Genomic DNA, 15,555 nt, shown 5'->3' on the forward strand with positions numbered 1-15,555 from the left:
TTGAAAAAGTGTATCTATTCTTTTAAACTCTCTCACTAACTTCTGAATCATGCTTGTAATGTCAGGCTACAGCTATGCTTCAGACGGGAAGGGCAGGTAGCCTACACACACACCCGCTGGCAGGCAGACACTGGAATAAATTTGAGTGACAAAGTGAGGGCTTTGCATAGATACTTTATTGCGATTTTTGTGGGCCTGAAAAAAAATGCCTGGAACATAAAGAAATGCTATTAACCGATTCCCATGCTTTTAAAAATAACGGTTCGGTTCCTGAACAGTATATATCACTTTCGTTTCCAGTTTGGGTTCTGTTCCTCAAATCATTTTGTTTTTCACCTACCCTGTGCCATCAAACTGAACCTGTCCACTTCAAACAACTACAAGAAACGGAGAGGATGACAGGCACTAGGTGTCGACACCTGCCACATTGATTTGACATGTGGACATGTGAATGACTTTGTAAACAGAGGAGGAAAAAATAGGTTCTCCCTTGACTTTGGTTTGAGGATGGTACGGGAATGTGAGGTGCAGCATAGGAAGCGTGAGCATTAACATTTAAACTGGAGTGCTGACATACAGTGCCTTGCGAACGTATTCGGCCCCCTTGAACTTTTCAACCTTTTGCCACATTTCAGGCTTCAAACATAAAGATATAAACTGTAATTTTTTGTGAAGAATCAACAACAAGTGGGACACAATTGTCATGACGTTGGCCTCTTTTGGTACAGGGAGGACAGTTGACCCCTCCCTTTTGCACACAATCCACCCTGTGTGTAAAGGGTCGTAAAAACTCTAAAATTCCAGGAGAGTCTCTGGCCACATGGCCCATAGAGAGACACAGGAAATTCTTCCAACTCATAGAATTGGAAAGCCAAGCGACATTTTGTGTTCTGGAGAAGGTATGGAAGATTGGTGAAGAATCCAGCTACGAACTGATCCGCTTGGTACCATTTTGTGATACTCAGAAGAGACAATATAGCCATATTACCATAAAACTGTTTATATAATAGACTCAGTTTAAGACTTACATCATATGGGTGTATGGAATGTATTAATAAGGATAAAGCTTTTGTAAGACATTGAGATGCTATGTACTGATGTAATGTGATAGAATTGTATTTCTGTAACCAAATCTAACTCAGTCATAGGCACGCCCCCAGGGACCCATACAGGACCAGGCGTCATTTGACAAGCTGTCCTATGGGCACTATAAAACACCCCCGGATTTACATTTCCTCAGACCAGGCCTACACTCCGTTGGCTAATAGGTTTTACCTTCCAATTCCTCTACTGAAAGTGAACCATACTACGTGGTTAACTTTTAGACTATCGATACTGACAGAATAAGAACAAGTCTTTGATATTAATTAGCTAAGTAAATTATATCATTGAACGCGAAGACCAACGAACCAACCATTCGATGACGACATTAATGAATGTCGCTCTGAAAGATCCATTCTAACCGAGAGAGAGAGAGAGAACGCGGACAAAACTCCCCAACAGAACTACTCTCCAACAAGAATCAGAACGACACACTGAACGTAAATATATATTGATTGCAATTGTTCCCGAATGAGTGAGCCTTCAATTGTCAATTGTTAATATTAAATCACCCTGTGTAACTTCTCAGCCGACCTTTTATGATCCATTGTTCAACAGGCCGACCTGCCTGTTTAGCCAGTAGGGCACATTCCGATACCAATCCTTTGTGACGATAATGACTGTTTGTATGTTTTTCTGTTAATTACTTAGTGTAGTAAATAAATGATTTTAAGACAATTGATGTATGGATGATTTTAGTAAAGCACGGGTTTCATGCAGATCCAACAATTTACGACGTTTTGGAATGAGACTGGACTAGAGGTAAATACACCAATTAAACTAGAAGATAATCTGCCTATACTATAATAGAATATAATATTATAGTACAGGAAAGTTATATTAGGAAAATTATAGCTTTGTAATCTGAATATTCTCCTTGGTGCCCCGATCTCCTAGTTAATTACAATTAAACGATTAATCATTTTAATTGCGTGATAATAATTACAGGGAGTTAATTGATAAACATATCTTCCGTTTAATGGTACCCCCAAAGACACGACATTTGGAGCCCCCGTGCGAGGAATCTAAGATAGAATTGGACTTTGCTGTGAAATTCTATATATCAATTGTGCAAACAGAATTGTACAAACAGCCTGCTATGTAAACAAAGTGATTGTGCATTTTCCATTGAGAGAAGCTATTTAGAGTAGCTCCGGTCTTATGTCGATAGCAGTGAGGAATAAATTCCAGATTTAGTCCGTTAGGCCAAACGGTACTATTTCTGTCGGTCAATATTAACTTCTAGAGTAAGGTTAGAAATTAGAAGTTAACTGTCCGGTAAACCGAGCCGAATAATTTGCCTACCGCACTAAAACAGTGTGGGCAGACCGTATGCGTATCGATATTTAAGTACCGTGTCGCTCCGGTCAGCATAAACGCTAGCAGAATATGCTGAATGGGGTTAAGGTGAGACGTCACTAGAAAACCCACCCTTTCCTATTTTGGTGCTTGGAAGGATACTCCTGAACCAAGTAGCAATAGCTTAGCATTACGGGTAAGCTAACAGAGAGGGAACATTTTACCCTCCACCGTAACACGTTTAAAATTTCTCCGCTTACGCGACGGAAGTCCGACCTTTGTACTTCCATTTAATTTCAGCATTCTGCACCCTGGTGGGGAAGAATTGCCAGTACATCTCTAGGGGAAATTCAAACGTGGAGCACGGTAACATATCCAGACAATCACAATTGACTGGATATGGCGTCTCATTCAATTTAACTAACAAGTGAAATTGCCAGATTTACCTTTTCAAGTGGATCTTTCAAATAATATCCAAAATTGATTGGGCGTCTACAATGAGACATGATTAACTTTTTCCAAACTTAACTTAGATGAAGCAATGCTCTCAGGTTAATTGAAAGTTAATTCCCAGATAGCCTATACAGGTTTGATATATCATAAATAGATTAATCAGTAAAATCTGCTTTAGCAAGGCACAGTCAGTAAAACCCCTTTACTGACGTTCAGCCCCAGGGAGGAGCGTACCCTAGTGGTGAAGGGTCCCAACATTTGAACTACGGTTTACACTTATGATATCCAATCAATGGAGATTGTATGGATTATCGTCTCATTCAATTTATTTAGTTAAATTGTCGAACATACCTTTCTAGGTTCTTCCAATTAAATGAGACAACTTAAACTTTGCATATTAACCGGGATGAAGCAACCTCTCAGGTAATTCAAGTTTAATACCCAGATATCCTACCCAGGTAGGACTAATCATTGGCATTGATTAATTCAATTTGCTTTGGCAAATTCATTCACGTCCAACTTCCACAGTACTGTACAGTACTGATGGTTCATTAACGTCTATAAATAGATTAAAATCGTCTTTGCAGTTTTCCACATTCCAAAATTTTGGAAAATTAGGAAAAACATTTTTCCTTTCAAATGTTCTAATAATGTGCAAGCTATCAGAGGGGGTGGTCCCCACTCGCCCGCTAATTAGTGAACCTCCACCCGTAAATGGATTGATCTCTGACCTCAGCAGCGATAACAACCCTAATTATGCCATTAGTGGAAAAGCAGACAACAATGTTTTCCAAAATCAACCATCGGGCGCAGGCCTCGTAAAGGTTCTCTCCAGTCTAGCTCTGATGTCTTGCCATCCGAGATTGCCATCTGTCCAATACCGCAGTGCACAGCTGAAGCACGAGCAGGTAACGGTAGACATAAAGGGACAGGTGGAGAGAACTGGGAAACCAATGACAAATGCAGAAAAGGGAAAAATTCTGCTAGCTATGGAACTGCGTTCGAAAACTGAACAATTAAATGTAATTGCAAAAACGTATGACGATGAACAAGCACAAGCTCTTCAACAAAATCGTTTTCTACAGGAACAAAATCATATGCTACAGGAACAACTCGATTTAGCCAAAACTAAATATGATGATGTCCACGCCAAACTAGATAAATCCGAAGAGTTATCTACAAACAGGAGCGCTCAACTTGACAACATGCATGCTGTTTTGTTGAATGTTACTCAAAATAACACGGTGCTCCTCAAAGCGCTGCAGACCAAAGACGATCAGTTAATGAACACAATGACAAAGTTGGATGATAAATCAGCAGAACTTATTGAAGTCGCTGACCAAATGAATGATGAGAGAACTCAGGTGATGAGGTTGGAAATATTGATTTATATGCAAGCAGAGGAAATCTCATCACTGAATCTCTCGCTCCGTACTCAAGACCTCTATCTGCAAACCATGGCAGATAAGTTTGAGACCGAAAGGAGCAGGTGTGACACTCACGTGTCCAAAATCAGTACTCTAAGCGCTCAAGTGGACTCTGCAATGCAGCAGAATTCCACCCTTAGGTACCATCTGGAGGAAATCCAGAATGGTCACGCTCTACAGCGCGACTTCCCATCCAAGCAACCGGAGCCCTGTACTCACAGGAGTGAAGACAATAGGTTTCAGACCTTGCCTCCCTCATGTGTCCCTCAGTCTTCCCCTCTTGGCCCTTCGGCACTGAGTAATATGGCGCCTCTTGGCCAACAACAACAAGGCTTGGCTTCTTCTCTTGGCCTTTCGGCCCCAATCTCTCCACAGGATGAAGCCAACCCTCTCCGCCCGCTTGGCGCGGAATACCTTGACAAACTCGTCAAGAATTTCCCCACCTTTGACCCCGTTCCAGGTCAGCCTAACGATACTGAGACGTTCCTAGCTGACATAGAGGACGCGTTGGGTGGCTACCCGAACGCTACGGGTTCTGACAGGGTTTACCTGTTGAAGCGAACGTCGAATAGACACGTGACGAGGTTCATTCGTCTACAACAGCAACACGTGCTAAATGACTATGCTAAACTTGCCACAGCTTTGAAATTAGAATTCAGTGGTTCTGCGACTCACAAACACGATAGCTCACTGGCTAACACCGTCAAACAAGCTCGGAATGAACACCCACAAGCTTACTATCATAGGCTTTGTTCAGCTTACTTTGGCCTACTCACTGAAACAGGAATGGAAGAGCTGTTAATATTCAAACAAATGTTTCTGTCAAACATGTATCCCACCTTCATTACCTACTTGGGCCCTGCAGCCCACGTTGGCTTGCCTATCTTACAACTCAGAGAGCTTGCAAGCACAGCTTTTGAGGCATCAAAAGTTCACAATGCTAAGAGCCCTGACCACTCAGTTTTGAAGTTTAACCAGGAGCACTCACTCCAGTTAGAGGGTGCATTATCAGGTATTGGAGCGTCGAGAGATGACGCACAACAACAGTTTCTACCACGAAACCATGATTCCAATAACCTCCGCGGTCGAAATAACTGTAAAGTACGTAGCCATCAACATGACTACCGCTACAATCGACCCGTTCGCTACGTTCCTGCACCCAACCCACAAAAAGTGTCAGAGCACAAGGGTAACAAAGGGTTGAAGGACGATCAAAACGTAGACCAATGTTCTCCAGAAGTCCCACTACGGGAAGAACTTAAGCGAGAACAATTTGAGAAAAGGGTAAAAGATAAGTCACAAGGACTAGACGGGGAATTACCGGACACCAGGTCCGCAGGAATTAACACCCATAGCATGGACGTTAAAGTTCAAATTTCTCCCGCTCTCATTCAAGACCCTATCCAGGGCCCGCTTGATCAAGAAACTAGCCCCCGGGCTCTGTCCATAGACTCTGATACAAAAGTTGCGAAGAAAAAGGTCAAACGCTTCGTTAAAGCCAAGCCCACTCAAAATCGGGAAAGTCAATCTGCTTCCATCTTGAACAGACATGGCACATCACGTCGTTGCGAACGACCACTCCACTTTGTGGGGAATATGTCCACTAACCACGAATCTAAACGGCCATACCTGGAAACAGTCCTGGAGGACTGCTTAGCTTGTCATGCGCTAATTGATTCGGGTGCGACAATATCACTCATCTCTCAAACATTGTTTGATGATCTCAAAAGGGCGTTGAAACCAACTAAACGTTGGTTAAAAGTGGAACGATGCGACACTAAACTTCGAGGGGTCACTCAGACTACCTCGCCTCTCACATTGAGAGTCATGCTGAAACTACACTTCCTGGACGTATCGCTCGTTCACCCTGTGTATGTTACCAGCCTCGAAACTGTAACCCTGCTACTTGGAGCAGACTTGATGGATCGGTTACTCCCATTGATGGATTGGAAAACCAACCAGGTATGGTCACAGGCCACAGTGCCTTCTCCACTGACCACACCGTCTCCCCCTAACGCTAGCTGCAACGCAGTCCTTCACGAGGGGTATCTGTCGAAAGCACCCCTTGAGAAAAAGACGTTTAGAAACCTCTTGGTACAAAATCCGATCCACGGAGATAGTACGATATCTCGACACATTCCATCAGCCAACCTGATTGACCATTCTTTTCATGATTTCGAGCCAGCTGTCTCTGTGAATAAGCAACTTCCCTCCTCCTTGCAGTCATGTAATACGGTAGTTGAGCTGAACTTTTCTTTCCCTTTGGACACTTCCGCAAGCACTGCGGCCGTCCCAGCAAGAAAAACATTGATGCGCAGAGTATACTCTGCTTCCGATGATACACCTTCCGCTTTGTTGGGGACTGTCACCCCTTACAATGACACTAATGGCGTCAGTCCAGCAACTGACCCGATGACTCCCACTTGTGAAACACTTTGCGATATCACAGACCGATATCCTCGTCTCAGTTTGCAGGTAATGAAGAGGTTGCCACACGCGGACGCGGTGGTGACTGACATGCCTCGACAGCCACTGAGCGTTTTGAAGCACAAACACCAGGAGATTTGGTTGAAAGGTTACAGCCACTCTCATAAAAACGCGGCCACTGACAACTCGTACATAGGGTCCGACCTTTTCATTTGCGCATCGGACACCAACACCACCCGCTGGTGGGGGGGTCCCGAGGCACAAAAGGGGGGAATAGTAGCCCAGACCCATGATGAGCGTCATCGAGGCCGGTGGGGGGGTCAAGACTACGGACAACACCGTACGAGGCCGCCAGAGCATAAATCAAATCTAGTTGTAAACTCTCCTATGAGAACAGTGAGGAGCAGACAGGCCCCTAAACGGGGATTATCTTAGAAGACATCTAAGATAGTACTGAGGTGTACCACACTGGTCATAAAGGAAGTCCAGTGGACTTGTCCACCTCCAAAACTAATGGCATCAATAATCATTCCTTGCCATGTGTAGGTTCAACTACAATACAACTAGTAATATGCTCCAATCATGTGTTCCGGTAGATAATATTTCAGAATAAATCGGTAGGACAACTGGACCCCTTGAATACCAGTACCAATACCGCAGTCAGTCCAGCAACACTCAGTAAGAGGATTAGTAACCTCACAAGTTAAATTGCTATTGATAATAGTGACATAGGAGTCACTCAGAGTGCAACACGTGGAGGGGAATCTCCAGTGCACTCTTCCAATGGTTAACACACATGTCACTAATAAATAGGACCCTCCATTCAGGAGTAAAATTATTAGAAGTCATGAACCATGATCACACCACGTATGACTGGTCCAATACTTAAAGAGTACTTCCGTCGTGAGGTTAGCTCCTCCGTGGATAACATAGCTATGAAATAGACTTCATACCTATCGCCACTACAATAGTGGAAGACAGTGACTTGTAGAAAACTACTACAGACTCCCTTGACACCAATTCCGACTGACCTCCAGGCATTGACCTGAAAATTACCTGACTACGTCAGACTCATTCTGAACAAGTTGTAATCTGCCCGGATACTTGGTTTTCTTCCCTTGACATGCGCGCTTGTGTAAGCATAAACGCACATGCGCAACGGAACATCCAATTAGGATTTATGCTAGGACCAATTAAGGGCCCAAGCAATATACCAGCCTTAGTAAAGTTGAACATTTACTTCTAGGCCTTTGACTCTACAGCACTCACCAGTTTTCTTCCCAGAAGTCCGTAGGTCATACCTGTAGACTGCCCAAAACTAGTGCATTACAGCTGTAGACTTATCATATAGTTATCAACTTAGGATAGCGCCTAAGCAACACACCAAGTAGGAAAACCCTAGATATGGCATTAGAGACAATGCCATGATAATCATTTTGCCAGAACATTGGACGTATATAGAATACATTCCAATTAGATGATTTTTTTGTGTGAACTATATTTTGTATATTTTTGTTTTGTTTATGCTTTCATTCCTTTTCGGTTCAGTTCCTTTGACACTTAGGAAGTGATAGAGCCATAAACAAAGTCCCCATACAACCATCACTTAGTGCCACAACGCCGCTCATTGGGGAATGAATGTATTTATATATATTTCATGAGTGTGTGTGCGTTGTTAACATCTGCCTAAGTTACTCCCCAGATCTTCCAGTCGGTACGACGGGTCCGGAAAGGCGACCCCAAATCCGGACACCCACAGCCTATCCTTGTAGCGGCATGCCCGCTGTCAGAGAGACTACCAAGGTAAACCACCAGAGTGGGGGACCGCAACGGCGATCACCAACCAGGACATCCCCTGGCCCTTCCTGGGATACTTTACAGCTTCCAGGGAACCTACCAAGGTACACCAATTGAGGAGACCGCAACGGCGATCACCAACCGGACATCAACTGCCCATCCTTGTGGTGGACGGCTCCGCTTTCAGAGAGCCTACCAAGTTCAACCACCAGAGAGGACTGCAACGATGATCTACCAATGGGACATCACGTGGTCATGATTTTATGTTGATTTGTAACTTGCAGGATAAACAAGATCCAAACCACCCGGTAGGGGTATGTCATGACGTTGGCCTCTTTTAAACTCAGTTTTTCACAATTCCTGACATTGAATCCTAGTAAAAACTCCCTGTTTAGGTCAGTTAGGATCAACACTTTATTTTAAGAATGTGAAATGTCAGAATAATAGTTGAGAGAATGATTTATTTCAGCTTGTATTTTCAGCCTGTATGGACTTCACGTTGTGCCCGGTTTGGCATTGTCATGCCAAACTGTTGCCATGAAGTTGGAAGCACAGAATCGTCTAGGATGTTATTGTATGCTGTAGCATTAAGATTTCCCTTCACTGGAACTAAGGGGCTAGACCGAACCATAAAAAACAGTCCCAGACCATTCCTCGTCCACCAAACATTACAGCACTATGCATTTGGGCAGGAAGCGTTCTCCTGGCATCCGCCAAACCCAGATTCGTCCATTGGCCTGTTAGATGGTGAAGTGTGATTCATCACTCCAGAGAATGTGTTTCCACTGCTCCAGAGTCCAATGGCGGTGAGCTTTACACCACTCCAGCCGACACTTGGCATTGCGCATGGTGATCTTAGGCTTGTGTACGGCTGCTTGGCCATGGAAACCCATTTCATGAAGCTCCGACGAACAGTTCTTGTGCTGACATTGCTTCCAGAGGCAGTTTGGAACTCGGTAGTGAGTGTTGCAACCGAGGACTATTTTTACGCGCTACGCGCTTCAGTGTTCCCGTTCTGTGAGCTTGTGTGGCTTACCACTTTTTGGCTGGGTCGTTATTGCCCCTAGATGTTTCCACTTCACAATAACAGCACATACAGTTGACCGGTGCAGCTGTAGCAGGGCAGAAATTTGACTAAGTGACTTGTTGGAAAGGTGGCATCCTATGACGGTGCCAGTTTAAAGTCACTGAGCTCTTCATTAAGGCCATTCTACTGCCAATGTCTGTTTGTGGAGATTGCATGGCTGTGTGCTAGATTTCATACACCTGTCAGCAACGGGTGTGGCTGAAATAGGGGTGTCCACATACCTTTGTATATATAGTGTACTTATTCCCTACAGACTGTAGATAAGTTGCTTAGACGGCTTATTGGAGGTGGGACTGAGGCCCACAGATGGGACAGTATGGCAGATGGCTGGGATTGTGAGGGGACAGTGAGGAGACTGGGGGAGTCAAAGGGAAGAGACCGTGACCTTGAAAGCAGGGAAGCAGCTGACAAGTCGTGACAATCTCAAAGCTTCGTAAAAGATGCAACCAGTTAGACAAGGGTTTTGGGGTTTCAACAATTATCATGTGATTTGCATATTTCAGCTAATACCTTCAAATGAGCAGGAGTCGAAACAACAATGTCTATGAGTACAGCTCTTATTGCACAAATGCACATTTCTAGGGAAATCTTTCCCTTTGAAAAAGTTACTCTTAAAAAGACGAGAAAAAAAACATAAGCGTACTCTACCGTGTGCAACCCTCTCGAGGGCAAGTCTTTTTCAATATTTGCTTACACAGCAATCTACATATATGCCCTAATTCAGCAATATCTCATCTTATTCTACAACTATAGGCTATATGCTACACCACACTACCACTTGAGTCTTGTACTGGGCCATTTATGAGGAAATTATGAATTACATTTTTCAAGACCCTGATTGATACCTCAGAGGGAAGAAACAAACTATAACAAGCTTTTACACTTGTTAAACAACAATTCTTTGAGGACCAACTAACAATTTCAATATAGATTATTAGATGCGTGTCAACTGTTGAACTCCTTTGGGAAAACATAAGGCACATCCTAGATAAAAAACTAGCTTGGAAACTGAAGCATCAAGCAATAATGCTCACTATACTATTGCCCAGTCTCCTTCCACTGAGGAGAAACAGGGGAAGCAGCAGGAGGATACAGATATAACCCCCTCTCCCCTCCCTCCTCCCTCCATCCCGGCTGTCTCCCCAGCAGCAGGTACCCAGCTCCCTCCCTCCCTCCATCCATCCACTGCCTTGGCTCAGACACATGGGTCAAGATGAGAGGGCCCTCTGCGGAGTCTACAGCACCACAGACAGACCAGACACAGCAACATGAGGTCTTTACTCAATGTACTGCATGCTGGCATGTGCCTCATATCAGACGGGAATCAAATGTCAGTACTGTCATGGGGCTACATCCCCTGGTACATGCCCACTAAGCCTACATCATTATCAGCCATGTGAAATTGGGAAGCCGGTTAAAACCACCCAAAAGTACAGGTTTTTAAACCTCTGAAATATTTTTTTTCATTTTTTACATTTAGCTCGACATTAAATTCACTTCACCAATCAGTGCTGATAGAGCAGCTTGCCATGGAGCGGTTTAAGCGACTTAATTTGTATAAGAAAGTTGTTAAAAGCTGATTTTATTTTGCCGTAAACAGCATGGTTTAATCATAATGAAAGACAAACACACGCGTCATTATCCTGCCAGTCACAGTGTAGGGCGTGAGATGCAACTGAAATTTTGCAGGCGAGGTGAGAGCGAGAGAGAATGGAGGAAGCTTGCCTTGAAGCCCTGGTCATTTTGTTATGACATGCATTATCTGAATTAAGCCCACAGAATTATACTTACGCAGGAGCGGCTTCTGTGGAGGAACTTTGAATGTCTTTGAAATTCTGAGTTCTAGCTAGCTAGCTAACAGAGCAGCACTAGAATTAAAAAACATATTTTTGTAGTTAATAAATCCAATGCAAAACTTCATAACTATAGTATCCTTAACTAACATTGAAAAAGTGTATCTATTCTTTTAAACTCTCTCACTAACTTCTGAATCATGCTTGTAATGTCAGGCTACAGCTATGCTTCAGACGGGAAGGGCAGGTAGCCTACACACACACCCGCTGGCAGGCAGACACTGGAATAAATTTGAGTGACAAAGTGAGGGCTTTGCATAGATACTTTATTGCGATTTTTGTGGGCCTGAAAAAAAATGCCTGGAACATAAAGAAATGCTATTAACCGATTCCCATGCTTTTAAAAATAACGGTTCGGTTCCTGAACAGTATATATCACTTTCGTTTCCAGTTTGGGTTCTGTTCCTCAAATCATTTTGTTTTTCACCTACCCTGTGCCATCAAACTGAACCTGTCCACTTCAAACAACTACAAGAAACGGAGAGGATGACAGGCACTAGGTGTCGACACCTGCCACATTGATTTGACATGTGGACATGTGAATGACTTTGTAAACAGAGGAGGAAAAAATAGGTTCTCCCTTGACTTTGGTTTGAGGATGGTATGGGAATGTGAGGTGCAGCATAGGAAGCGTGAGCATTAACATTTAAACTGGAGTGCTGACATACAGTGCCTTGCGAAAGTATTCGGCCCCCTTGAACTTTTCAACCTTTTGCCACATTTCAGGCTTCAAACATAAAGATATAAACAGTAATTTTTTGTGAAGAATCAACAACAAGTGGGACACAATTGTCATGACGTTGGCCTCTTTTGGTACAGGGAGGACAGTTGACCCCTCCCTTTTGCACACAATCCACCCTGTGTGTAAAGGGTCGTAAAAACTCTAAAATTCCAGGAGAGTCTCTGGCCACATGGCCCATAGAGAGACACAGGAAATTCTTCCAACTCATAGAATTGGAAAGCCAAGCGACATTTTGTGTTCTGGAGAAGGTATGGAAGATTGGTGAAGAATCCAGCTACGAACTGATCCGCTTGGTACCATTTTGTGATACTCAGAAGAGACAATATAGCCATATTACCATAAAACTGTTTATATAATAGACTCAGTTTAAGACTTACATCATATGGGTGTATGGAATGTATTAATAAGGATAAAGCTTTTGTAAGACATTGAGATGCTATGTACTGATGTAATGTGATAGAATTGTATTTCTGTAACCAAATCTAACTCAGTCATAGGCACGCCCCCAGGGACCCATACAGGACCAGGCGTCATTTGACAAGCTGTCCTATGGGCACTATAAAACACCCCCGGATTTACATTTCCTCAGACCAGGCCTACACTCCGTTGGCTAATAGGTTTTACCTTCCAATTCCTCTACTGAAAGTGAACCATACTACGTGGTTAACTTTTAGACTATCGATACTGACAGAATAAGAACAAGTCTTTGATATTAATTAGCTAAGTAAATTATATCATTGAACGCGAAGACCAACGAACCAACCATTCGATGACGACATTAATGAATGTCGCTCTGAAAGATCCATTCTAACCGAGAGAGAGAGAGAGAACGCGGACAAAACTCCCCAACAGAACTACTCTCCAACAAGAATCAGAACGACACACTGAACGTAAATATATATTGATTGCAATTGTTCCCGAATGAGTGAGCCTTCAATTGTCAATTGTTAATATTAAATCACCCTGTGTAACTTCTCAGCCAACCTTTTATGATCCATTGTTCAACAGGCCGACCTGCCTGTTTAGCCAGTAGGGCACATTCCGATACCAATCCTTTGTGACGATAATGACTGTTTGTATGTTTTTCTGTTAATTACTTAGTGTAGTAAATAAATGATTTTAAGACAATTGATGTATGGATGATTTTAGTAAAGCACGGGTTTCATGCAGATCCAACAATTTACGACGTTTTGGAATGAGACTGGACTAGAGGTAAATACACCAATTAAACTAGAAGATAATCTGCCTATACTATAATAGAATATAATATTATAGTACAGGAAAGTTATATTAGGAAAATTATAGCTTTGTAATCTGAATATTCTCCTTGGTGCCCCGATCTCCTAGTTAATTACAATTAAACGATTAATCATTTTAATTGCGTGATAATAATTACAGGGAGTTAATTGATAAACATATCTTCCGTTTAATGGTACCCCCAAAGACACGACATTTGGAGCCCCCGTGCGAGGAATCTAAGATAGAATTGGACTTTGCTGTGAAATTCTATATATCAATTGTGCAAACAGAATTGTACAAACAGCCTGCTATGTAAACAAAGTGATTGTGCATTTTCCATTGAGAGAAGCTATTTAGAGTAGCTCCGGTCTTATGTCGATAGCAGTGAGGAATAAATTCCAGATTTAGTCCGTTAGGCCAAACGGTACTATTTCTGTCGGTCAATATTAACTTCTAGAGTAAGGTTAGAAATTAGAAGTTAACTGTCCGGTAAACCGAGCCGAATAATTTGCCTACCGCACTAAAACAGTGTGGGCAGACCGTATGCGTATCGATATTTAAGTACCGTGTCGCTCCGGTCAGCATAAACGCTAGCACAATATGCTGAATGGGGTTAAGGTGAGACGTCACTAGAAAACCCACCCTTTCCTATTTTGGTGCTTGGAAGGATACTCCTGAACCAAGTAGCAATAGCTTAGCATTACGGGTAAGCTAACAGAGAGGGAACATTTTACCCTCCACCGTAACACGTTTAAAATTTCTCCGCTAGCGCGACGGAAGTCCGACCTTTGTACTTCCATTTAATTTCAGCATTCTGCACCCTGGTGGGGAAGAATTGCCAGTACATCTCTAGGGGAAATTCAAACGTGGAGCACGGTAACATATCCAGACAATCACAATTGACTGGATATGGCGTCTCATTCAATTTAACTAACAAGTGAAATTGCCAGATTTACCTTTTCAAGTGGATCTTTCAAATAATATCCAAAATTGATTGGGCGTCTACAATGAGACATGATTAACTTTTTCCAAACTTAACTTAGATGAAGCAATGCTCTCAGGTTAATTGAAAGTTAATTCCCAGATAGCCTATACAGGTTTGATATATCATAAATAGATTAATCAGTAAAATCTGCTTTAGCAAGGCACAGTCAGTAAAACCCCTTTACTGACGTTCAGCCCCAGGGAGGAGCGTACCCTAGTGGTGAAGGGTCCCAACATTTGAACTACGGTTTACACTTATGATATCCAATCAATGGAGATTGTATGGATTATCGTCTCATTCAATTTATTTAGTTAAATTGTCGAACATACCTTTCTAGGTTCTTCCAATTAAATGAGACAACTTAAACTTTGCATATTAACCGGGATGAAGCAACCTCTCAGGTAATTCAAGTTTAATACCCAGATATCCTACCCAGGTAGGACTAATCATTGGCATTGATTAATTCAATTTGCTTTGGCAAATTCATTCACGTCCAACTTCCACAGTACTGTACAGTACTGATGGTTCATTAACGTCTATAAATAGATTAAAATCGTCTTTGCAGTTTTCCACATTCCAAAATTTTGGAAAATTAGGAAAAACATTTTTCCTTTCAAATGTTCTAATAATGTGCAAGCTATCAGAGGGGGTGGTCCCCACTCGCCCGCTAATTAGTGAACCTCCACCCGTAAATGGATTGATCTCTGACCTCAGCAGCGATAACAACCCTAATTATGCCATTAGTGGAAAAGCAGACAACAATGTTTTCCAAAATCAACCATCGGGCGCAGGCCTCGTAAAGGTTCTCTCCAGTCTAGCTCTGATGTCTTGCCATCCGAGATTGCCATCTGTCCAATACCGCAGTGCACAGCTGAAGCACGAGCAGGTAACGGTAGACATAAAGGGACAGGTGGAGAGAACTGGGAAACCAATGACAAATGCAGAAAAGGGAAAAATTCTGCTAGCTATGGAACTGCGTTCGAAAACTGAACAATTAAATGTAATTGCAAAAACGTATGACGATGAACAAGCACAAGCTCTTCAACAAAATCGTTTTCTACAGGAACAAAATCATATGCTACAGGAACAACTCGATTTAGCCAAAACTAAATATGATGATGTCCACGCCAAACTAGATAAATCCG

General features: G+C 42.6%; 1 protein-coding gene across 1 annotated transcript in view; it reads right to left on the reverse strand.

Moving 5' to 3' along the window:
• LOC106567397 (phosphatidylinositol-3,5-bisphosphate 3-phosphatase MTMR4) overlaps positions 1–15,555 on the reverse strand; it is a 140,638-nt gene that overhangs the window by 83,293 nt on the left and 41,790 nt on the right. The gene's annotated exons all lie outside the window — the stretch shown is intronic.

The sequence above is a fragment of the Salmo salar genome, chromosome 13 (assembly GCF_965601325.2).
Source record: "Salmo salar chromosome 13, fSalSal1, whole genome shotgun sequence".
Taxonomy (NCBI): Eukaryota; Metazoa; Chordata; class Actinopteri; order Salmoniformes; family Salmonidae; genus Salmo; species Salmo salar.